We start from the raw sequence: 25,518 nt of genomic DNA, 5'->3' as shown, positions 1-25,518 counted from the left end.
TATGAGGGTCGATCGCTCTTCCGGATTTAGAGTTACGCCATTTTTTACTTCTCTTTTATTTTCGTTAGTTCCTATATTAACTTTTTCAGTTTCTTCCACGATAGGGTTCTTTTGTTCTCGTTCACTCATTAGTTCAACCAATTTATTAATGTTATCATCTTCATTAGATTGATTTTTATAGGATTCGAAAGATTCAAGAGAAGGCACATACTCGGAAATAGAGCTCATATTATTAAAATCAAAAGAGAGTACATCAAGAGAAGGATCCTTTTTGGGATATTCGTCCTTAGAACTAGAAAATAAAGACTCAGTAATGGCCACAAGGCCTAAATTTTCAGCTTCCCTAGAGTCTATAATAGATTCATCGTCTGATTCTGCAAACATCTTCCCTTCGCCTGTGACGACTTTCAGCTTATCGCCTTTGTGATTGGTCCATTTGAAAGATTTCCTCCATCCATGTTCGAAAGTTTCATTTGAAGGGGTGATCAACAAGGTTGGGTCAAAAGCTTCATCTTGAATGGCGTTTTGATTGGTGATTGTAGCGACATGATTTTGCTCTAGTCCAAATAGCAAGTTAAATGCTTGCCCATCATATCACCCTAGAGTTGGGTGTTTTGATTTATTGATACTAAGATCGTCATCCAAGAAGTAGCAATCATGAAATATTTCAAATCCAGGCTTCTTGATTCCTTCCAGAACTAAGGGTTCTGGAAAGTCGTAGCATGGGTAATCTTCTCCCTCCCTAATGAATTGTCAATTAAGGGTTTGTTGATAGGATGGGAGTAAAGTGATTATCCCTTTCTTATTATTATCTCTACGTGCTTTTTTTTTTTTTGCATCGTGAGACTCCAATTCTTCTTTGGTTGGCTTATATCCCAATCCAAAGGAGAAGCTTTTCTTAAAGATAGGAAGTAATAGAGATTTCTTCATTCCTATTCCCAAAGGCATCCCAGGAAAGTAACTACTCTTGAGTAAGATGTTTACTATCCGAGTGGAATATGGATCAAGCTTGAATGGTTCTTCAAAGTCTTCTTCCATTTTAATTGTGAAGATTGGCTCCGCGGCGAATCCCCACATGTCCTCTTCATCATTATCATGGTTTATTTCTAAGAGTGATTGATCACTTATTGCTATTTTGAGTGGAGAAGCATGTATAGTCATAGGAAGCCCTTAATAGTTCAACCTAATCATTTGATAAAGTGATGATGGTATTGCACCAAGCTCATGTATCCAAGGACGTCCAAGTAAAAGGTTGAATGTAGGTTTTATGTCCATAACATGGAATTCAACCATCTTTTGAATTGAGCCTATGGTAATTGGTAGCTTAACAGTTCTACACACCGATCTTCTCGAATTGTCATCGGCCCTAATGCTTTGTGTTGTTGATTGAAAATCTTTTTTCGGATTAAGGCCTAAGTATTTTGCCGTTTGTAATGGGCATACGTTTACAGCTGACCCATTGTCTACCAAATTTAGAGGGATATTGTACCCCTTGCACCCCACAATTAAGTATAATGCATTGTTGTGGGTAGTGTATTTTGAAGGCAAATCATCATCAGTGAAAATGATTGATTTGTCGGATTTCTCGCTAAGCAAGCTAACGAGATCCTGAGGGGTTGTTTCTGTGCTTACAGACAAAGCCGTTAGAGCGTTCATGAGAGAATTCCTATGTTCTTTAGAAGTACTTAGGAGTTCCCAAATGCTAACATTCGCCTTGGATTGGCGAAGTTGTTTGACCAATGGATCTTCCACCTCAAGTGGAGGTGGTATTGGATTTTGTACTTGACCTTGAGTTTGATTTTGTGTGGTCGAAGATCCATTTGGTGGTGGTGCTTGGTAGACTTCCCCAGAACGAGTTAAATGATCTATCTTTTTTGGGTTAGTTGTAGGACTCATAAACCAACTTTCTTCTAGAGGCTTTGGATATGCCTCTATTTCAAGATGTTCCATGAGTTGTGCTTGATGTCATTGTTCATCCAAGGAAAGATTTGATAAATCTTGCGACTTCCCCAAGAAATGATCCCAATCAAGCGCTCCATTTGTTTCATTTTGTAAACAAGATGGAGGTGGGACGGCGGCATAATTAGAGACATATAAGTCTTGAAAGTCGTCGTCCCATAGTCCACGTACTTCATTAGTTGCCCCTATGAGTATTATGGATAGAGGTTCTCCTATAGGTGTGATATAGTTCAAAGGATTGATTTTATCACTTCCCATATGGTCCTCATCGATGTGAAACACCCCTAAGGGGGATGCATTATTGTTAGGTTTAGGCGTGGGAATTCTCCCATCGTCTACTAAATCTTGTATTTTTTTTTTGCTTTAAAACATAGCAACGTTCAGTATCATGTCCAACACCTCTATGATAAGCACAATAAGCACTACCATTCCATTGAGGAAATCTTCTTTCTAGTGGAGTGTGTGGTGTTGGCCCTGTTGGCGCAAGTAAGCCTTTTTCATTTAATTTTTCTAACAATTCTTTATAGCTTACTGACAAGGGAATAAACACGTCGTCAATTGTCTATCCCTAGATCAAATACAATTTATACAACCTAAACAAACCTAATACGAGTATAAGGCAAGCATAGGGGTCGAACCTCAGAGAACGGTAAACACCACCAAATGTTATCGACAATTAATCTAGTCCGGAATAGGGGATAAATAAACTAAAGTCTAAAAATGCTAAAACAAGAAATAAAACATTAAGGCACCAAGGGAAATGGGTAGGTGAAGTTGACGCTTGACCATACAATAACAAAGTAGCATATCAATGGTAAACTAAACATGCATGAATACCGAAGTAAAGGGTCCAATCTAGCCGCCTTCCGGGGTCAATTGGCTTCTCCTAACATAGCCTCTATGTTTCCACATTAGAACCATATACTAGGAGGTACTATTAAATAACAATCGATAGTAATGAATCTCAACTAAGTCAACTTCCGTTACTTGTTAGTAAAGACTCACCTTTGATCAACTAACAATGTGCACTTGCAAGAAAGACCAAAGAATATCAAGCATGCAAAGACTTTAATCACCATTAACATAACCCCAACATTAAAAGCATGAACAATTAGCAACTACACCATCCCCACACCCTTGGCTAGATGACTACTCACAAATCATGTTGAAAACAATATCAATCATCAAATCAATAAGCATCAACATGATTAATAAGCAAAGAAGAAAAATAAAAGCAAATAATCAATATCAAGAACAAAGGTAAAGAAAGAGAGTAAGAAATTGCTCATTAATTGAAGATGAAGGTCTACAAAGGATTGAACAAGCTCCTTCTTCAAAATCCAAGTTCATTAATGAAGAAAACCTCACTTTCTCTCTCTACCAATGAAGACTAACCCTAACCTAACCTAAAACTAAAACTAATTAGAGAGAGGAATAGATAGTTATTCCCTCCCCTTCTAATTACCCCAAAATTGGGTATTTATACTAAGCTAATAAAACTAGGAAAAAAAAAGAAAATAAAAGAAGGAAATAAAATAAAGAAAGAAAAGGAAATAAAAAGAAAATAAAAATGAAAAGAAAACAAAAGAGAAAAGAAATAAGAAAAGGAAAAGGAAAAGAAAATAAAAATAAAATAAAAAGAAAAATAAATAAAAAAACCAAAATCCCAAAAAAAAAACATCAGACCCGAGACCCGATTTCCCTCTTCTTCTCCTTCACATTGGCTGCTCTATCTCCATTGAAACGCACCACCATCACCACCGTTCATCAACTATCATCATCAAATCGAGGCCGTCCATCTTCATTAAAACCTATGTGTGAAGCTCGTGGAGCGGTTCGGTCGAACCATGGGTTGGTGCGGCCGAACTACGGGGTTGGTTCGGTCGAACCATGGGTATGTTCGACCACTCCTCTTCGATTAACGAAACCCACAAAGTCTCTGACTCGAACTTCGACCGAACCACCAACGGTTTGCCCGAACCCGATTGAAATCGAATTTGCTCTGATTTGGGGTTGTTGTGTGCGAATTGGTGATGAAATGGCGCAATTGTTGCTGTAATTGATGCTGGTGGTGGCTGCTCTGTTGCGCGGTGGTGTTGCGGGGTGATTGGTGAATTCGGGGTGAAGCAGGGGCAGCGTGGTTATTGTTGATGTTGTGTTCGTTGTTGTTGCTGTTGTTGGTGGTTGAGAACGGTGGTGAGGTGGAGTTAATTGGTGGCTGTTGTTGCTGGTTTGTGGCTGGTGGTTGATTGGTGGCAGCAGGGGAGTGGTGTTGCGGGGTGCGCGAAGGTGGTGTGTGGTTTGTGGCTGGTGTTGCTGTGCGCGAAGGTGGATGAAGCAGGGGCTGTAGCTTGGGGTGGTGAATTGGTGGCTGTGAGTGGTTGTTGTTGATGTTGCAGTTGCTGTTGGTGTGTGTTGCGGTTGTGCGTGATTTGTGAGTGGAAAGCAGGGGGCAGCAGGGGAGGTGAGTATGTGCTTGGTGTGGTGGAGGATAGGTGTGGTGGGGTGAAGGATAGGTGTGGTGGCAGCAAGGGCAGCAGCTTGACTTGATTGACTCGGGTCTCGAACATCCAATGCAAACCACTTGACTTTGAAATCCGTGCTTGAACCCGAAAACATACCTACACAACCAAAAATACACATTGGAGAATCGGGACATAAAATAAGATAAATGAAATAGAAATAAATAAAATGAAAATAGATAAAGGACGAAAAAAAATAAAACCAAGACAAATAAAATAAAATAAAATAAATAAAATAGGAATAAATAAAATAAAATAAAATGAAATAGAAAATAAGAGACATAAAACTAAACTAAAAAAAATAAATAAAAGCTATACAAGCAAATAAAGTAAAATAAAATACGAAAATAAACTAAAATTAATAAAATAAAGAAAATAAACTAAAACGCTCCAAAACTACCAAATAAACAAGAAACTTTATTAAAGAGAAAACAAGAGAAAGAAAGGGAAAATAAGATAAAATAAACACGAAAATGACTCTAAAACTACTCCCTAAGAGTGACATAAATGTCACTCATCAAATTCCCCCAAGCTAAACCTTTGCTCTTTCTCGAGCAAAGGTAAGGCAAAAGAGAACAAGATGGAATTATTAAAGGCAAAAGAAACAAAATAGAAACAAAGAGAAAGAATGTACACTAACTCACTGTCGTAGGAATCACGGATGCATTTAGCGTATGCATCAAGCCCTTTAAACCCCTATGTCGCCAAAGAGGACGAGTAAGCTCTCGTGAGGGTTTCCTAAGAGGTTTAACCCACAACTCTTGGCAACACATAACATTCAAGGCAAAGGTGAAATCAAGAAAACTCGAGTTTTGGAATTTCAAACCAAACACAAACAATGGGCTAAATGCACAAGAATACAGTCCTTTCTAGACATTAAAGGTAGCCAAGCAAAAGAATAGCTAAGGTTGATGCACACATAAAGCATGCAAAGAGGTAGAGAACTTAGAGGGACTTACACTCCTCCTTATTTCCAACCAAACTTCCGCATCCTCACTAGTTTGCATCCACTTTTAAGGTGATATCTCGAGATTCCTCGAAGGAATCGGGAGAAATAATCAATGAAAAACATTTAGGCTACCCGACATCTTGGCATTGATAGCTCGCTCAATAGGCTTGGCTTGATTACCCTCCATCGGTAGTAACTAAACCTCACTAAGGTCAAAAGGTCTTAAAAGGGTTGAAACGTTTAGGCTAGGTTAAAGGGTATGGAAATAAATTTTGAAATTGGTGGTAAACTTAGAAGTGAAGCAAGGTTGATCATTCCTCAATTCAATTTCAATAAACTACCAACTTTCAAATCAAAAATTCTAGCAACTCCTCCCTCAAGCTTATTCTTTTTCAACCAAACAACAAATATTTTTGTATTTTCTCAATATTTTCTTCTTTTTTTTTCATTTCTTTTTATTCTTTGCTCTCGCCTCTTTTAACTTTGAGCGGCTTTTTCTTTCATTTCCTTTATTTTCTTCTCATTTACTCAAACCATTCAACATAACAAAAATAGTCTCAAGTACCAAAACTTGAGTTTTTCACTTCTTTTTCATTCTTTTTCTCACTTTCATTAACCAAAAATACAAATCAAGTCCCAAGAATGCTTCACAAAAACTAAAAAAAAAGGTGAAAATAAAGCAAAGGTCCATTGGTTTGTAATGTGGTTATGCCAAAGAAGGGAAAATGGCTCAATTTGGGTTACTAAATGAGCAAATGCAAAAGAAAAAAAAAGAATAGAGAATAATAACACAAAACAAAAATCCTAATTGCCTTTGTCTTCCCCTAGGTTGGTTCGGTCTCGATCTTGGGTAGATTAAGCCAAATTCTCGATATAAGCTAGCAATGCCAAGGATCCAAACGCCACACATGCAAGAAATGTAGAAGGCTAGAACAAAATAGACACATCCTCACAAAAATGACGGTAGTGGAGTAGCAAAAATCACCTTTAAAGCTTCAACTAGCTAGAGAGCGACAACCATCTTACCACAAACCAAGTGAGCTAAGGTCTCATAGCCCTTAAGTTCTACTACCTTGGCAATGTTATATGTGTGAACCAACCTCGACATTCAAGTGCACGAAAACCTCTAACAACTAGCAAAGAGGGTATTCTAGGTGCTAAAGCCCAATTATGTCCAAGTTTAAAACAAAACATTTTGAAACTTGCCTTGAATGCCATGGAAAGACACTATACACACAAATATTCACAAAACCAACAATACTCAAGAATGCATATACAATTGTGCAAGATGAAATCATGATCGATCAAAACTATATATACCAAAAGTCAACTCAATAAGGCGCTCATGGCCATCCAAACATAGAAAACCAATCTCAACAATAGACTTTGGCAAGTATGAGAGAAATAAATCAAGCAATCATGAGACTATGGATTAAGAAACCACCAAGAGATATAGATAACCCCCCAAAGCTAGCGAATAGCTACTTCCCCAAGCTAGAATGGCGCATTGTCCTCAATGCTCAAAATAAAGGCACAAAGGGTGGGTGGGAGGGGAAGAAAGAAAACACATTCACACAACAAATCATATTCATTCGATCCAAATGCAATTAAGAAAGCAAATCCAAGATGAGGGAAGAAGGAAAGAGTAAACCAAATGTGAGGTGGGTGTTGAAACCCGCAATTGAGCACATTGTCCACAATTTCATCTAATTCCTCGTCTTTGTTGCTTTTCCAAATGCAAGCAATCATTGGTGTGCTTCTTCTCAAGGAGCTCAATCCAAAATCCTTGCACATGAGTATATGCATCGAGTACCTATACACATAGACAAGAGAGTAAACAAAAATGAGAAATACAAAAGAAAGAAAAAGAAAGCAATAAAACACGGGTTACTTCCCGCAAAGGCTTGCTTAACGTCCAAGCATGACCAATCTAGTAAATAACCCAACAAAGAACGCAATAGCTTGTCATATGCACCGGCAAACATATCAAGAATTAGAGCATACGCGATGCTCATATGACAAGCAAACATAAAGTATAAGGAGACTTTATGCTTGAGAGAAGGGAGAAAAGAAAAAGTAAAATAATCAAAAGAAAAATCAAGAAAATAAGAAGAAAAAGTAGAAGAAGAAAAAGAAAAATCCTCACAAAAATCTTTTTGGTTGGCGTTATAACTCTTTTCCTCATCAACAATGAAAGAGTTTGGGGCTTCGGAAGCATGAAAAGGAAGAGGATCCCTAAGAGGTTCTTTGAGAAAAGAAGGGAGGAACATAGGATAGTAGGAGATATGGTTAAACCTTTGGGAAAAAGGTGTATGAGAAAGGGAAAAAGGGGTAGCTAATCCCTCATCACAAGATCTCACATCACTAATGAGGGAATGAAAATCAATCATGGAATCCTCAAATGAAGAACCCTCATGTTCTACATCTCCCTCAAGCTCAAAAACTCCAAATGATTCAATCTCAACCTCCTCTTCACAACCTTGAACAACATCTCCCTTAAATTTCTCAAAATCAAGAGTGAATGGGGGCAAATTCCTCTCAAACTCATCTCTTTCTAATGAAGCCTTATCAATGAACTCACTCATAAGGTTATGGGCTACCGTTTGAAACTCAAGAAATATTTGGGCCATAATCTCAAATGAGTCCAAATCATCATGGATAGACGAGTCAAAAGCTTGCTCATTGGAATCATCTAGGGGACTATGGGGCACACCTTTAGAATTCATGCAAAAATCGGATGCAAAATGAGAAAGAACATGCACTTCATCATCATTAGAATGTACCTCATTACATTGAGCTATAGAGGGAGGGGAGTTGAAATCATGCATTACATGGTCACTATGGGGAGCATCAAGCACATCATGGGAATTCATATTAGACAAATCATGACAATTAGCATCAACATTAAAAGCATGAGAATCCCGAACATAAGTCTCATGATTGGCCCTCTCCCAATCATAATTATCCCTAGCTAACCATGAATAGAAATCCCAAGCTTCATCCGAAGACATGTCTTGAAATTTACCATTTAACATATTATCAACTACTCCTCTAAAATTCTCATTTAATCCCAAATTGATGATTTCACAATAATCACCCTTGGTTAAACCTTGAACACCATCTAGGAAATCCTCAAGTCTATTGAAATACACCCAAAACGGTTCATTATCAAATTGAGGAATAGAAATATAAGCCATTTTTTTCTCAAACAAAACAAAGAGAACAAAAACAAATCAAAAGAAAAATATACAATGGACTAGTCTCAATAAGATAACATAACGGTAATGGAAGCCGTTCCCCGGCAACGGCGCCAATTTGACAAGGGAATAAACGCGTCGTCAATTGTCTATCCCTAGATCAAATACAATTTATACAACCTAAACAAACCTAATACGAGTATAAGGCAAGCATAGGGGTCGAACCTCAGAGAACGGTAAACACCACCAAATGTTATCGACAATTAAGCTAGTCCGGAATAGGGGATAAATAAACTAAAGTCTAAAAATGCTAAAACAAGAAATAAAACATTAAGGCACCAAGGGAAATGGGTAGGTGAAGTTGACGCTTGACCATATAATAACAAAGTAGCATATCAATGGTAAACTAAACATGCATGAATACCGAAGTAAAGGGTCCAATCTAGCCGCCTTCCGGGGTCAATTGGCTTCTCCTAACATAGCCTCTATGTTTCCACATTAGAACCATATACTAGGAGGTACTATTAAATAACAATCGATAGTAATGAATCTCAACTAAGTCAACTTCCGTTACTTGTTAGTAAAGACTCACCTTTGATCAACTAACAATGTGCACTTGCAAGAAAGACCAAAGAATATCAAGCATGCAAAGACTTTAATCACCATTAACATAACCCCAACGTTAAAAGCATGAACAATTAGCAACTACACCATCCCCACACCCTTGGCTAGATGACTACTCACAAATCATGTTGAAAACAATATCAATCATCAAATCAATAAGCATCAACATGATTAATAAGCAAAGAAGAAAAATAAAAGCAAATAAACAAAATCAAGAACAAAGGTAAAGAAAGAGAGTAAGAAATTGCTCATTAATTGAAGATGAAGGTCTACAAAGGATTGAACAAGCTCCTTCTTCAAAATCCAAGTTCATTAATGAAGAAAACCTCACTTTCTCTCTCTACCAATGAAGACTAACCCTAACCTAACCTAAAACTAAAACTAATTAGAGAGAGGAATAGATAGTTATTCCCTCCCCTTCTAATTACCCCAAAATTGGGTATTTATACTAAGCTAATAAAACTAGGAAAATAAAAGAAGGAAATAAAATAAAGAAAGAAAAGGAAATAAAAAGAAAATAAAAATGAAAAGAAAACAAAAGAGAAAAGAAATAAGAAAAGGAAAAGGAAAAGAAAATAAAAATAAAATAAAAAGAAAAATAAATAAAAAAACCAAAATCCCAAAAAAAAAAACATCAGACCCGAGACCCGATTTCCCTCTTCTTCTCCTTCACATTGGCTGCTCTATCTCCATTGAAACGCTCCACCATCACCACCGTTCATCAACTATCATCATCAAATCGAGGCCGTCCATCTTCATTAAAACCTATGTGTGAAGCTCGTGGAGCGGTTCGGTCGAACCATGGGTTGGTGCGGCCGAACTACGGGGTTGGTTCGGTCGAACCATGGGTATGTTCGACCACTCCTCTTCGATTAACGAAACCCACAAAGTCTCTGACTCGAACTTCGACCGAACCACCAACGGTTTGCCCGAACCCGATTGAAATCGAATTTGCTCTGATTTGGGGTTGTTGTGTGCGAATTGGTGATGAAATGGCGCAATTGTTGCTGTAATTGATGCTGGTGGTGGCTGCTCTGTTGCGCGGTGGTGTTGCGGGGTGATTGGTGAATTCGGGGTGAAGCAGGGGCAGCGTGGTTATTGTTGATGTTGTGTTCGTTGCTGTTGCTGTTGTTGGTGGTTGAGAACGGTGGTGAGGTGGAGTTAATTGGTGGCTGCTGTTGCTGGTTTGTGGCTGGTGGTTGATTGGTGGCAGCAGGGGAGTGGTGTTGCGGGGTGCGCGAAGGTGGTGTGTGGTTTGTGGCTGGTGTTGCTGTGCGCGAAGGTGGATGAAGCAGGGGCTGTAGCTTAGGGTGGTGAATTGGTGGCTGTGAGTGGTTGTTGTTGATGTTGCAGTTGCTGTTGGTGTGTGTTGCGGTTGTGCGTGATTTGTGAGTGGAAAGCAGGGAGCAGCAGGGGAGGTGAGTATGTGCTTGGTGTGGTGGAGGATAGGTGTGGTGGGGTGAAGGATAGGTGTGGTGGCAGCAAGGGCAGCAGCTTGACTTGATTGACTCGGGTCTCGAACATCCAATGCAAACCACTTGACTTTGAAATCCGTGCTTGAACCCGAAAACATACCTACACAACCAAAAATACACATTGGAGAATCGGGACATAAAATAAGATAAATGAAATAGAAATAAATAAAATGAAAATAGATAAAGGACGAAAAAAAATAAAACCAAGACAAATAAAATAAAATAAAATAAATAAAATAGGAATAAATAAAATAAAATAAAATGAAATAGAAAATAAGAGACATAAAACTAAACTAAAAAAAATAAATAAAAGCTATACAAGCAAATAAAGTAAAATAAAATACGAAAATAAACTAAAATTAATAAAATAAAGAAAATAAACTAAAACGCTCCAAAACTACCAAATAAACAAGAAACTTTATTAAAGAGAAAACAAGAGAAAGAAAGGGAAAATAAGATAAAATAAACACGAAAATGACTCTAAAACTACTCCCTAAGAGTGACATAAATGTCACTCATCACTTACAGGAAATGGAGTAAATTTTCTTTCTTTTGTCCATCTTTTTCTAGGATCATCATATCGATTTGTGTTATTGTATTGCGTTATTGTGTTGCGTGGAAGTCGCAAATACGTCAATAAAGGATGATACATTATCATTCCCCTTCTTGTAGTTATTCTTAGGTTGATGATGATGATGAGGTTTGTTTGCTTTTTCTTTAGCAAGATCATCTTCAATCCTAGTAGCCACAGAATAGACCTTTTGAAAAGTGTCTAGACCAAGGTAACGTAGATGTTTGTTGTACTTTTCATGACAGTTGTCAATGAATTTTTGTACTAACTCGAGTTCAAGAGGCCTTTGGGCAAGGTGGGCCGCCTTTTCTCACCATATACCATAAAAAGCAAGGAAACCTTCTTCGTCGCCTTGCTTAAGCATCTCGAGTTCACGTAAAGTTGACTTGAACTCTACGTTACTCTCGTATTGGGTAATGAAAGCCAAAACTACATCTTCCCATGTTGCCTTGAATTTTGGATCTAGCCCATAGTACCACTCTCTCGCGGTTAGGTCTAGGGATAAAGGGAAAGTCAAAGTATAATGCTTAGGATCAACTCCCTTTAGTGCCATAGCCAGTAAAACACATTAAATGATTTTGTGGTTTATTGGTCACCTTAAATATTGGAAAGTCCGTAGCTACGAACTTTTCCAGTAAAGCAAGTCTTGGGGGAGGAGCAAACTTTTCTGCGTCAAAGTACTTGTTCCCCATTATAGAACGAAGAACTAGCTTCTCCAACGACTTTTCTTTGATGGATAATTGTTCCATCTTTTCTTGCAAGGCTAAGGTTTCAACATTTTTCCTTTCAGCCTTTTATATTTTCTTAATTCTTCTCTCCCCGGCCTCTTGAGCTTTTTCCTCCCTCAAACGAAGAATCTCTTGTTGAAGTTCTTCGATGGTTGGCATTGTTGCTGGACTAGGATTAGTTTTCGAAGAAAAGTTGTTTGAAAGGGGTTGATCTTTGGGTGGTAAACGTAGAATGCGAGTGCCCGTGGGTCCTCTTTCCCAAGCTTGGAAACCGGCCCTAAAGGAGTACGAAAGGATAAGTAAATGGATGCGCTTGATTAAAAAAGGAGAAAAAGAAAGAAAAGACGCAAAATATATTCAAACGGATAACATCACCCTTAACAATTCTTCAATGAAGATATTGTTCGGACGAGTCAATTTGTTTTTTAAGAAATCAAAATTGGCTCATCCAGTGGGTTGTCGTGTGCAACGAAATCACTTGCGCTGGGCGCCACCTGCTCATAGAATTTTTTTTTTTTAATGTGAGCGTTTATTTTGCCATCGTTTTTTTATTCGATTTTTTTTATTTTTTTTTGTTATGCTATCCTTTGAATATGACGCTAAATCACGAAGAGACAACTTCGTAATTGGGAACCTAGACCAAACTAAAAAGAGAAAAAGAAGACTATCCTAACACGTTGCATGTAGTCACGTAATCACATAAGCATGCCATAAAGTCAAGATTCACGCAATGCCGTTCTAAGGTCAAAAAAGGCTTGGGTGTCCAAAGGTACCATATCTTAAGAAACGACGCACAAATCAATCACTCAACGTGTTGACTCATGAAATCGCCCTCCCAACATTTTGTTGGCGATATGGGTGGGATGATTGTTATTGATTTAGGGAGAGAAGCCTAGTGTTGGCGACCCCTAGTCAATGAGCCAATACCCAATGGTTTAAGTGTGCTATGCTTATGCATGATGCAATGTTGCTTGTTTGGTTTTTACTCTTGTGCAAAAGGAAGATATTATGCGTTCAAGTCTCGCTCTCTAACTAGAGATTATCCAAGTTAATTCTCGTTACAACCCACAGGAAACCTAGTGTTGGAAACCTTGGACCATAACTACGAATTAATCATGTAACCTCTGAGTCCCTAGCAGAGTCACCACTGTAAGGAGGGTGATCCCATCGTAAGGGGTACTCTCCTTAAATGCCCTTGGCCACTTAAAAGCCTAGGAATTTACACTTGTTAGGGTGTAGTAGGATTTGAATTCCTGACTATTTGGAGGACCTTAAATTAGAATTGATTCTATCATTACGCTTTTTTGTAAGAAACAACTAGGAGTCGCCAATGAATTTTAGGAAAAACTCATAAACCTCGTTCATGCCTTTCTTCCATGTGGAGTTCATGGAATAATTAGCACAAATCATAAGTTTACTCATTCCCAAATTGTTCTATAAACCATAAATGAGTTCGGGAGCGAGGGTACTAAAATAACGTTCCTTTTAGAGGGGAATCGTTATCCTAGCCCTAGTGCGGCCTCTACAAGCTCTTCCTTTTTTACAATTTCATCACCAAACAATATATGCAACGCGATACCTAAAACTATGTTAGTTGATTTTATTTACAAGCATTAATTCACGTAGGAATTACATCGTAATGTCGTTATTCTTATTTAATCGAATTCGTGCAAAGGACAAGAAAATAAACAATATTCGCCTTGGCTTAAGTGATCAATCAACAATTATTAATTCAATTCTAATCTTTATTTAACGCAAGATACTATGTGGAATTGAATAATTAATTATTTTAAAGGTGATCAAGCAACACTAATTAATTAATTAATTAAAGTCCTTTTAAACAAGAAAATAAATGTGTTTTAACTAAGTGCTCGGGAATTTACCACTTCTCTTTGCTAGATCTCCGTTTAGAACACTTATGGACTCCTTATTGTTGGGAACCTCCACCGTAGTAACAAAATATCAAAAGGGTGAGTGTTTAGGATAAGAGGGGCTAGGTTGCACTAGTTCACAAGTATTTTGCCATAGTTTTAGGTTTATTTCTGTCTATTTAAGCCTCGGTCTAAGCTCGTATTTATAGGGAATGATTAGGTATAGGGTTTTGAGCATTCTGCCGCAGCAGGTGTCGCGCGCAACAAGATGAGTTGCGCGCGGCATCCCAGCGCAAGTGTTTGAGTTGCGCTGCTAAGGGCAGCGCAACTAATTTTCTTGCGCGCGGCTTTATGGTGAGATTCGATTTTATATTTTCTGTATAATTCTTAATATTCCGCAGCGCAACTCTGGAGGTTGCTCTGGGTGTCGCGCGCAATTGATTTAGTTGCGCGCTGCAGCCCAGCGCGACTGTTTGAGATGCGCGCGGATTTTTCTGCGGCAGCACTAAGATTTAACCTAAGCGCCCCTAAATCCGTCATTATTAGGTTTTAAGCACGGGTTTAAGCCTAATTATGATCGGGTTTAGTTAATTAGACCTTTGTTTTGGCTTTTACTTTTAATTTGGGCTAGTCTTTTGTGTTTTGTGGCTTAACCAGTTATCCACAAGCATTCTTCACTTTAATCTGAAATGAAGATGGTTTTATTTATCGTCATTGCACTTCCTGTCGGGATAGATGGCCAAAAGTAGATGTCTACACCGAGTAAAAGGGATAACCACTACTCCCACTATTTGAGGATGTGGTTGAGGAAACCATGCAACAACTACCTAAAGTATCTCACAACCACGATGCTGCTACTTTAAAGCTCTATATATAGGAAATCCCTCTTCCCATGAAGAATTCAATCTTACGTATGCAATCTCTCTCTAGCTATTTCATATACTGCTCCTTCACAACCGTATTTCCATCCATCTAGATCTTCCATGACCAAAATGCATAACCAAGCTACTATATTTAATCCTTAAAGCCATTACCCATGTATAACATTTGCTTATATAATCCTCTATATAGATTCCACTCTACTCACCCATGATTTATCCCATTACATAATATACTCAATTCATCTCAAACCTTCCTGATAATCCCAAGAACAACCGTAGCACTATAATATGTAGAGTAAACCCTTTGACCTTCCGCTACATAGACATTCCACTACAAATACTCCCACCTTGCTACTATATTTTAATCTCTTATGTAATCTTGCAAAGATATAACTCTACACACAAGACTACACCCAATCAATCCCCCTAATCATACTACAAAGACCACGTACTAGCTGATTACCTTTACTTCTATATATGATTTATTGTTATCAATTAATATACACATATTGTACTTCTAATTATTGGCTTTATGCCCGTATTATAGTGGATTGGTGGCCTCATTGCCACCCGCGGGTTTTTACCCACCTTCATTGGGGTTTTTCGCGTCACCATATCATGTCTCCTCCCTCTCCCTTTATTTCTACGTCATTTACATTCCGCATTCCATGCTCCTTATTTTAATTTAGTTGATCTGCATCCTGTATCCCACATCAAATCCTACTTGACGAAATTTAGCATAAACATGCCCCTTTATTCGGCGATCTCCTAGTCCAAATTTTAATGGTTTGATTAACTTGGTAGATTCATGCCTTAAAGGGTATGAATACTTAACAAGTTAATCAAATCATATACCATGATTGCCATTGGACTAGGTGAGCGTCGAATCAATATCAAGTATTCAGCCGTTCTATTAGCTTTGTAGGATACGTCCGTTGAATCTATCGCTCGGACGTGCCCAGAAAAGTTCAAGCAATGGCTTAACCTGAAAATTTCTAAGTTTTGGCTGGGCTAGGACGCCTTGGTATGCCTTTAATCTCTTTTTAGGCATAAAATGCCTTAGGGAAATTTAGGCAACCTTTGTGCTTGATCGTCCGTCTTGGTTGAAGTCGGACAGTTATTTTTCATTAGGATGCCTTTGCTTAGACAATTATGTGGCCGCTAGGTTATACCTCTTGCGGCCGAATTTTAATATTGCCAGCACCCTAAAGATTATTTTTATTCGACATTTTTGTTTAGCCTTTTAAGGTCGAGCTGCTATGTGGTAAGTAGCATCGATTTCTTTTTCACTCGACATTTCTGCTAAAAAGTGGCAAATATAAACAAACAGAATAAGGTAACAATGTTTGACATTTTCATTAATTTTGTCAAAAATTACATTGTTGGGGCCATACGGCCTTAATTACATTGCTCATTCATCAAGATCTAGCTATATATACAGCTTTTGGCCAAGTAAAAGGAAACTTAAACATAAAATTTCTTTAGATTGTCCGCGTTCCAGGTTCGGGGAATGGGACTAGGCGGTAAGTGCCGTCTTGAATTTCCTCTCTAATTCAGTACCGCCCTTCCCAGTTTGAGGTTAACTTTCCATCCTCATTTGCTCGGCCGACCGCTTCTGTAACACCCTAGAAATTCCTTTCTTTTAAAATACCTGTTTTGCCCTGTTTAAAAATTTAAATAGGAATATCTAAGATATTATCGCCACCGTGAAAATGGCTAAGGCAACCATCAAAGACACACAGTGGAAGACTAATTTCAAAACCATTCAAAACAAGTCAACTTGAAAAGTCAACCAACGAAAGTAAAGTCAAAACCAAAGTCAAACGAAGTAAAATAAAACCATCCTACAACTTGGAACCATTATAGGCCCTTATTAAAACCAAACCGACTTTAAAACTTTTGCGTTAGTCATGCATGATAATAATATCATAAATAATTAAAGCGTTAAACACATCATATACTTACAGAAACTAGCATGATTCGCTCTTCACCCATGCCCATTCATGAATATGCTTCATCACCTGAAAACCTCCTCTCTACTTGTCCCCACTACTCGCCATTAGAAAATGGGTCGTCGTAGGGCCAAAGTAAAGGCATGGCCAAACACACAAACACACACAATCAGCAAAGCTGAGTACATAAGCGTAATTAAACACACTGACATGCTTTCACCTATCAACACACACTTACCTCATTGCACCTGTTTACAAGCACACACAACAATCAACAAGACACACTAACTAGACACTAAATAATTCATTTAGCGTTGATTACGCATCGAACGGGTTTCCTCCTACTAACCTCCCTCAAATAAATTGAGGTTAACTGACACGGGAGCTAACCGTGCCAACGACAAAACCACTCAAAGGTGGCGGAATTATCTTAGATATTCCTATTTAAATTTTTAAACAGGGAAAAACAGGTATTTTAAAAGAAATGAATTTCTAGGGTGTTACAGCTTCCATTTTCCTTAGAACCAAATCACCCAACTTCAGCGGCCGCATAGACACTCGGCGATTGTAAGATGACGAGGGGTGGAACTAGGTCATTGAAACTAATCCTCCCTTGGTCAAATAAAATTTATAAACACTTAACCAACCTAAATACTAGTATAGAGGTAAGTCAAGGGTCGAACCTAAAGGAACGGTAATGTTCAAGCGCTCTCAATTATGCGCCTAAGCTAGGTCGAAGACAAAGATAAAGAGAGAACACTAACAAACCACCAAATAAAGAAACCAAACAAATATAGCACTAGGAACGGGGATCAACAAGTAATCATAAAAATTGTAGCAACCTGGAAATACATGCAAGTCAATGGTTGTGAAGATTAATGGCAAGCTCAATCAAAAGAGTCAACAAGATATCTCCTAGAGGTCAAACTAACGCCAACTACGAGATACTCTAACTAGGAGCATCACTAATCAAGCTCAATTGACAATTGCGATTCCTAAATCAATGGTCCGTATCATTAGAAACTACAATGCAATCTAGCATAATTCTCAAGGCCTAATCGAATTACACACTTGTAAACTTTCATTAATCACTTTAATCTCAACAATTAATCAACACAATCCCCAAATTAAGCACAATCAATCAATCATACAAATTTCACCCTATCCCTAGCCAAATAACTACTCAAACATCATTATCTAGTCACAAATAACTAAAGAAATTAAGAAACATCAAAATATGAAGAATAATTGCACTAATAAAAGATCAAATCATCAAAATCAAACCAAACAAATAAGAAATCAAACAAAGTAATAAAATGAGATAGAGTTAGAAATCCTCATTGATTGATTTAATGATCTTTAATACAATTGTCACCTTGAATCTTCAATCAATCAAATCACCATTGAAATTCCTCACTTTCTCTCTCTAAAATCTTTTCCTAAATCTAACCCTAAAATTAGAGAGAGAAGATCTCAATTAAAGCTAAAATTATGATCAAAATCTAAAATCACTAGTAGAAAAACCCAAAAGGCCACCGGTTCAAAACCCCCCTATGCCACCGGTTTTGAACCGTTGGGCATTTGGGGGGTGGCAATACTCCTCTAAAAAGCCACCGGTTCTAAACCGGTGGCAAAAACAAGGATTGCCACCGGTTAACCGGTGGCAATAACCATTCCGCGGGTTTTTTAAAGGGGTTATTGGCACCGGTTCCTGTTCAAAACCGGTGCCAATAATGGCTAAAAAAATTAAAAAAAAAAATTTTTTTTTTTTTGCATTTTTTTCACTTAAATTGATAAATAAACACTAACATATATATAAACTTACATTTTTTCATTAAAAAAATGTTGTAATATTACAATTTTTGTCTAAAAAAATTAAAATAAATTACAAGCTTACAAACATATGCAGCTACACAGTAGCAGAAGTGCAGAACAACAACACATAAGGAGCAGCACAGAAGCAGAACACCAGCACAGAAGCAGCCCCATATCTTAGTAAAACAAATTGAACTTCTTAAATGAAATTTTGGAACCTGCAAATCAAGAAAGCAATAGAAATTGAGATTAGTTAATGAAGCTTATATAATTTAAAAACGCGAATCTTAACAAATAGAATAAGACAATTTTTTAATACAAGAGGATCAAAGTTCCTTGCTAGGCCACCTGCAGCAGTAGCCTCGGCAGGGCAGTAGCAGCTGCAGCCTTGCTAGGCCACCTGCAGCAGCAGCCTCGGCAGGGCAGCAGCAGCTGCAGCCTTGCCATGGCACCCTGCAGCAGCCTCTGCAAGGCAGCAGGGAAGCAGTAGCTGCAGCCTTGCCAGGCCACCTACATCTAATGCCACTTATAGTTCTAATATTTAATGCATCATTCACAAGAAAACAACCATAGAAAATGAAAAAATATAAGGAAAAACATACATGCATTCCATATAGAACCTTGTGAGAAAATGGCAGAGCATATTCTACAGCCCTTGGTACCATGTCGAGCTTTGGTTTAGCCCCCAAAGCAAGAACCAACCTGGCTGTCCAAGCAAACAAACAAGTAATTAGCCTGAGCAATAGCAACCAAGAGCATGAAATATTTCTCTCTACAACTCTCTTAAATTCCAGAAGCAAACGGTAAAAAGGTTCTAACAAAGTGCTGATATAGTCACAACTCACATGTACTTAAATGCCAAATAATTCATCTTAATCAAAATTAAGGTAATAACACAGTTATTTGAAAGCCAAAATCAACTAGGATATAACAAAGTATCCCCCAATACTTGCATATGAATTTCCATACGTTTTTTTAAGTCAATGAAAGAGTACTCAGCAGCTTATCAAGAACTAAAAATGTCAATTTTGGGGTAATAATGCAAAAGAGATGGCATAGTCCCTCAAAAAATATTAGCAAACTAGCTCCAATTATAATCGTATAAAATTGCTCAACCTAATATGAGTTGGTGGTCACCTATCTTTGGGGTGAGCAACATTGATAACAGCCACAATGTTAGATAGAAAATTTCATTAATAAAGCTACAAAAAATTTTCCAGTAAATTAACACCATGTTCAATAAGTAAAGCTCAAATGATCATCCAATTATCAATTCTCTCCAAAGAGAAGGGCCAACTTCATGTCCAAGAACTCAACTGCGAATAAGATGCAATGACAATGAAAAGGCTCAAGGAAAGTAGGAAAATTTACTTTTAGGCTTAAAAAAAAACTGATATTCAAGCTCAAATTGGATCCTCATTCTACAATACTTTCATCGTGCATCTTGAACACTTGCAATTAAAAATTGAATGATTATACTTCAAAAATAAAACCAAATTATGGGTTGTGAACACCTAGTGATTAGAATTATGGCTTAAATACATGTCTTTAACATGCTAAAAACTAGCAGCCCCTAGTAAGATTACAGCAGCATATTGCATAACAAAATTGCTTACAACCAACCTTAAATCCATAATCAACCTTAACCCATTAACATACATACTCTAAAAACATAATAGGTCATGATAGGCACAAGATTAGGCATGAAAACTATGAAATAAATCAATTAAAACCATTCAATTCACACACTTCACTAATTAACCTGACAGCAGCACTTTTGCTTAGGTTTAGGCTCATAATCATATCAAAACTTACCCAAAACATGATATTTTAACTTAGAGATATATCTAACATGATGCTATACCATATTAGGCACAAAAACAAACTAAATCAAGACAAAATGAGGCTGTAAACCCACTGAACAACTACAACAATAAGAGCAGCAAATTCGTGAACATCAGAGTACAATTAATACTTGAAAACCACCACAAAACGCAACAATAATTAATGGTACCAAAGCTATATATATATATATATACTACTTCTAGGCATGATTATACAACATAACAACCAGAAAAAAAAAGTAAATAATTAAATAAAATCAGTGTAATTTGTAGAAAAAGGAGCTTACAGTGTTAATTAGATCAATGATAACAGAGAGCTCTTGATGAGCCAATCTCAAATTCTCAATCACCCCTTGCAATGTGGAGGGCGCTGATGATTCCTTCGCCTTCTTCTGCTTCTTCGCATCTCTTTCCAACGCCCAAGCGAAGTCCGAATCAAGTTCACCGTTTACTCTTCATATTCGATGTCGCTGAAAATATTCCACAATTTCAAATAAAAATCAACAAAAATTACAGAAAAATTAGGTCAAATTAAGCTATTGTAAAGATGGAGGAGAGATAATGTACGATGAGAAGCGTTTGGCGCCGGATTCTTCGATGATTTCGAGGCGTTTGATAGGGAGTTTGTCAAGAGAGATTTCCATGTCGCCATTGTTGAGCTTTCGCCGGAGTTTTATGTTTTTAGGGGAGATTTTCGATTTTGCAACCGAGCTTTAATGAGAGAACGAGAGAGAAGCAGATGAGATATAGATGAGAGAAGGGCGGCGGCGATGATGGTTGTTGATAATGAGAGAGAAGCAGAGAGATCTAGCTAGTTGAGGAGAGAGAAGCAAAGGAGAAAGAAGAGAGGAGGAGGGAGGCGATGCATAAGAGGCTAGGGTTTTGGCCTATTCATATGAGCGCGGTTTTTTTTTTTTTTTGTAACAAAGCCACCGGTTCAAAACCGGTGGGATTATTATTTTCCCACCGGTTTGAACCGAACCGGTGGCAATACTCTGCCCTCAAAATCGCGCCCATTTTTCCCCTTTTCTTCCCCACCGGTTTTCTAAAACCGGTGGCCATGGCTCGGTGCCAATTATCATTTTTCTACTAGTGAATGAAACGTATTCTCAAACTTGCCCCAAAAATCGGGTTATAAAGATATATATAGGAGGCGCGAACAAAAATCAAGCAAGACGAATACCCAGGGAGGCGCGGCCGCATAGGCAAGGAGGCGCGCCCGCACAGCAGGGTTGCGCGACCGCGCGGAGGGGCAGCGTGCCCCTGGGTTTCTTCGATCTTCTCACAGCTTCGTGCGTTCGCTAAGGTGTTCGAGTGAACGCTCAATATGATGATGATGAACACTAAGAGTGGCAGTCCCAAAAAGCACTTGATAGTGGGTTTAACACCCCATCATCATGAGAGCACGACTTGAGAGCGCAAGAGCTAGAACTTGGAGAACACACTTACATGCATCTTGAGCTTTCCTGTTGCCATGAGCTTGCTCCAAAAGCATCTTCCACCTTAGTAAATCACCAATATCAAGACCCAGACCTCATACAATACCTATAACCACGAAAAGAAAGCAAATAAAGGAGAAAAGACTAGAAAAATCATCAAAATGCACAAAACCACAAAATAAAAGAGTAAAAGGTAAAACAAAGAGCAAAAGCATAAAACTAAACATTTATTAAGAAAGAAAGCTATGTGTAGGCGTCGCTCGAAGTGCGCCTACGTTAAAGCATGTGTGAATATGCTTGGCACTCATAAGAAGTGGGAATTGACATAATACGATTAGGGACAAATAAAGTAGGGAGCCGGCAACAAGTTTTTAAGGAACTTGTAAACTGTTCACGGATCATAAAAGGCAACAACGAATAAAGGGACAACGAAGGCAACAACGATTGACCCGTGAAGATTACACCTCATTCATAATCCATGAGATTACTAACTCCATATGGTTCGGAACCACGAAAGGAGGATCGGGGATGATGGTACGAAGTGAGTCATGGAGTCACATTCGCCCGTATTGGCCTCTACTAGATTCTTATAGTGAAAAGTGATTCCTGCGATCTCAAAGGCATACAAACAAAATATTCGATTTGCTCCAAACTATTATTAAGCTAAATTGGTTGAATGTTAATGCAACATATAATTCTAAAATATTTGTGATCACTTGAATTAAGCAACAAGATTAAAAAGGATCCTAAACCGGTTGTCCAAATTATCTTATTAGGCGTGATTTTCAATTACATATTCCCTTTAAACATGCAATATAGTGATCAATAAATATAATAGAATAACATCAATATTGGAAGCAATTTAGCAGTAATTCCAACAATATAAAATCGTTAGAAAAATAATAGAAATAAAAGGAACATAATTCTTACTTTGATTATGTTTGTTTGCAACTACAAAATAATAAACGAGTTAGTAACTTAAAGGAAATAATAATAGAACAATAATTAAATTAAATTAAATAGAATTGATTTGGGGCCAAACCCTCAAACAGTTCTACCTTTCACGCCTTGGCTTAAGGACAGAACCACGAGTAAAGTATGGACTCCTTGGAGTACTTGAAGAAGGAATTTTGAAATAAGAAAGGTAGGCTAGTGTTTAGGCTAGAGCATAGAAGAGAGAAAAAAAAAACTAGAGAATTAATTGATGCCCCGTACATCAGAAATGAGGGGGTATTTATAGAGAAAATGTGTTGAGGGAGCACACGGAACCCTAAAATGATAAAAACCCTAAAAAAGTATCCCGCGAAATGAAAAACTGTACCGTGACACGAGAAGTCCCACCGTCAGACGGGAAACATTCCCGTGACACGGTGCAATTTTTGAGTGACACGGGAAATTTTTAGTAAACGGGGAAGAAAATGCGTTAAGGGTTTACGCGGAAAGGACACGGAAATTCCCGTGTCATAGCAAGTTTCCAGTGTCATGGGAAACCCCACCGTCAGAAGGGAATGATTCCCGTGACACGGTGGATTCCTGCCGTGGCGCGGGAATTTTCAGCCCGCTTTTCCGTCTAAATACATTTTTAACCCTAATTTCGTTCAGCATTTTAAGTGCCGATTGATAATTTCGGGCCTTTTTCTGATTTATTATTATTTGGGCTAAAATAAGAAAATAAGCAAATAAAATAAATAAAAGGTTTGGGCCAAAAATAAATAATAAAACAATAAAATAAAAAAGGTTTGGGCTAAAATTAAATAATAAGTTTGGGCTGAAATTAAAACTATGCTTTTACCAAACATCAAGACTAATCCATGAACTGTTCAAAAATACAAATTTAATTAAATACGATTTTTTAAGCACTCTCGGGATTAAATACTGAACCCGACCAATAGTAGCGGTGAAAGGTTGTTCATCATCGGGTTTGGTTTTGGGGAGACATTTTTAGGTGTCTACAGAAGCCCCCACTTTGACTGAGTTTGTAAAAACGTCGGTTTCGAAAACGATAGTCAAAGTAGTCTATAGGGATGGAGAATGATTTAAGACGTTCTGCGATCCTAAATCACTCTGTATACGCCGATACCTGCAGAAAAATGTTAATTCCACAGATAAAAGAGTAAAAGGATAGAATACGTATCTGGTACCATGTATCGGTGACAAAAGTTTGGCAGCTTCCTGCTTGAAGGAATCCACCGTATGACGTTTGTTGAAACGCTTTCCATGCCTGAGGAAAGCCGACTGAGGAGTTTGGTAGTTTTCTAAGCCTGAAGAAACCTACCGGATGATACTTTCCATGCCTGAGAAAAGTCGACGTATGAATTTGGTGTCATTTTATGCTTGAAGAAATCCACCGATGATGCTTTCCATGCTTGAGGAAAGCGACAAAGGAATTTGTTGGTTTTCTATGCTTGAAGAAAAAATCCACCGATAACGCTTTCCAAGCTTGAGGAAAGCCGACTTGGCGGTTTTCTGTACTTGAAGAAAAATCCACCGATAACGCTTTCCATACTTGAGGAAAGCCGACTTGGCGGTTTTCTATACTTGAAGAAAAAACCACCGATAACGCTTTCCATACTTGAGGAAAGCCGACCTGGCGGTTTTCTATGCTTGAAGAAAAAATCAACCGATAACGCTTTCCATACTTGAGGAAAGCCGACGAATACTGTAATCGCTGAAATTTGCAAGTGTATGATGGTTCGATTATCCCTGAACGTGGGCCGCAGATGATTCACACCTTCAAGTCGTTTATCCGACCATATTAGGTGTTTGAAATATCGACAAAATTGATTTTGACGCTTCTTAGGGGCAAAAAGGTAATTTTGATACCCTTCAACCGTCAGTTAGAATTTTCCGCGTAATTTTACTGAAAAATTAATTGTCCAATTTGCGCGGAAAATCGTGCTGTTTTGGTCAAAATGCCAGGAATATTCGCTGCCAGCTTCGAAAAATGTGCAAGACAACAGCCTGAACCCCGTGCCACGTGGACCCATCCCGCGACGCGGTGGTGATTTGCCGTCAGACGAGAGTAATTCCCGTGTCGCGGGAATTTTTTTTGGCACAAAAAATTCGGGAATTTTTTTTGGCAAAAAAAATTCCACGCGCTTTGTTCCACGCGCCTGAACACCGTTTCTTAATAACGGAAAATGTGGAACGGTAACGGGGTCGTGCAACGGTTATTTTTGGCTTTAAATATCAGCCATTTCTCCCATTTTGCTCACTCACCATTTCTCTTTCTTGTCTTGTTTTCACTCCATTTTTTTAACTGCTCGGATTCCCGTGTCTCGGCGGCGGCTCACCAGCGCTCGGTTTTTCCTTCCGTCAGCCGGATTTACTTCCCGTGTCACGGCTGTTCTGCGGTTTTTTCCTCTTTTTTTTTTATTTTTGCTACTGCTTGCTGCTATTCTTTGCTGCTCACTACTGTGCTGCTGTTGCTGTTTATCTGAGCTCCGACAACTCCTGAAATTACCGTGACACGGTATTTAAGATCCGTGACACGGTACTAGCTCACCGTGTCGTGGTGGAAGCTGACCGTGTCGCGGCGGCTGCTCTGGTGTTTTCGGGTTTTTGCGAATTTTGGAGCTCGAACTTTCATCAATTTGGCTCTAGATTTTTGCTACTTTCTTCATTTTTGGTTCTCCACAAGGATCTATGTAAGTTTCCTTTGATTTTTGTCTCAAATTTGCTTCAAATAATT

Source organism: Chenopodium album, chromosome 9 (genome assembly GCF_948465745.1).
Source record: "Chenopodium album chromosome 9, dcCheAlbu1.1, whole genome shotgun sequence".
NCBI lineage: Eukaryota > Viridiplantae > Streptophyta > Magnoliopsida > Caryophyllales > Amaranthaceae > Chenopodium > Chenopodium album.
The sequence above is the reverse complement of the archived record's forward strand: the minus strand, read 5'-3'. Positions refer to the sequence as shown.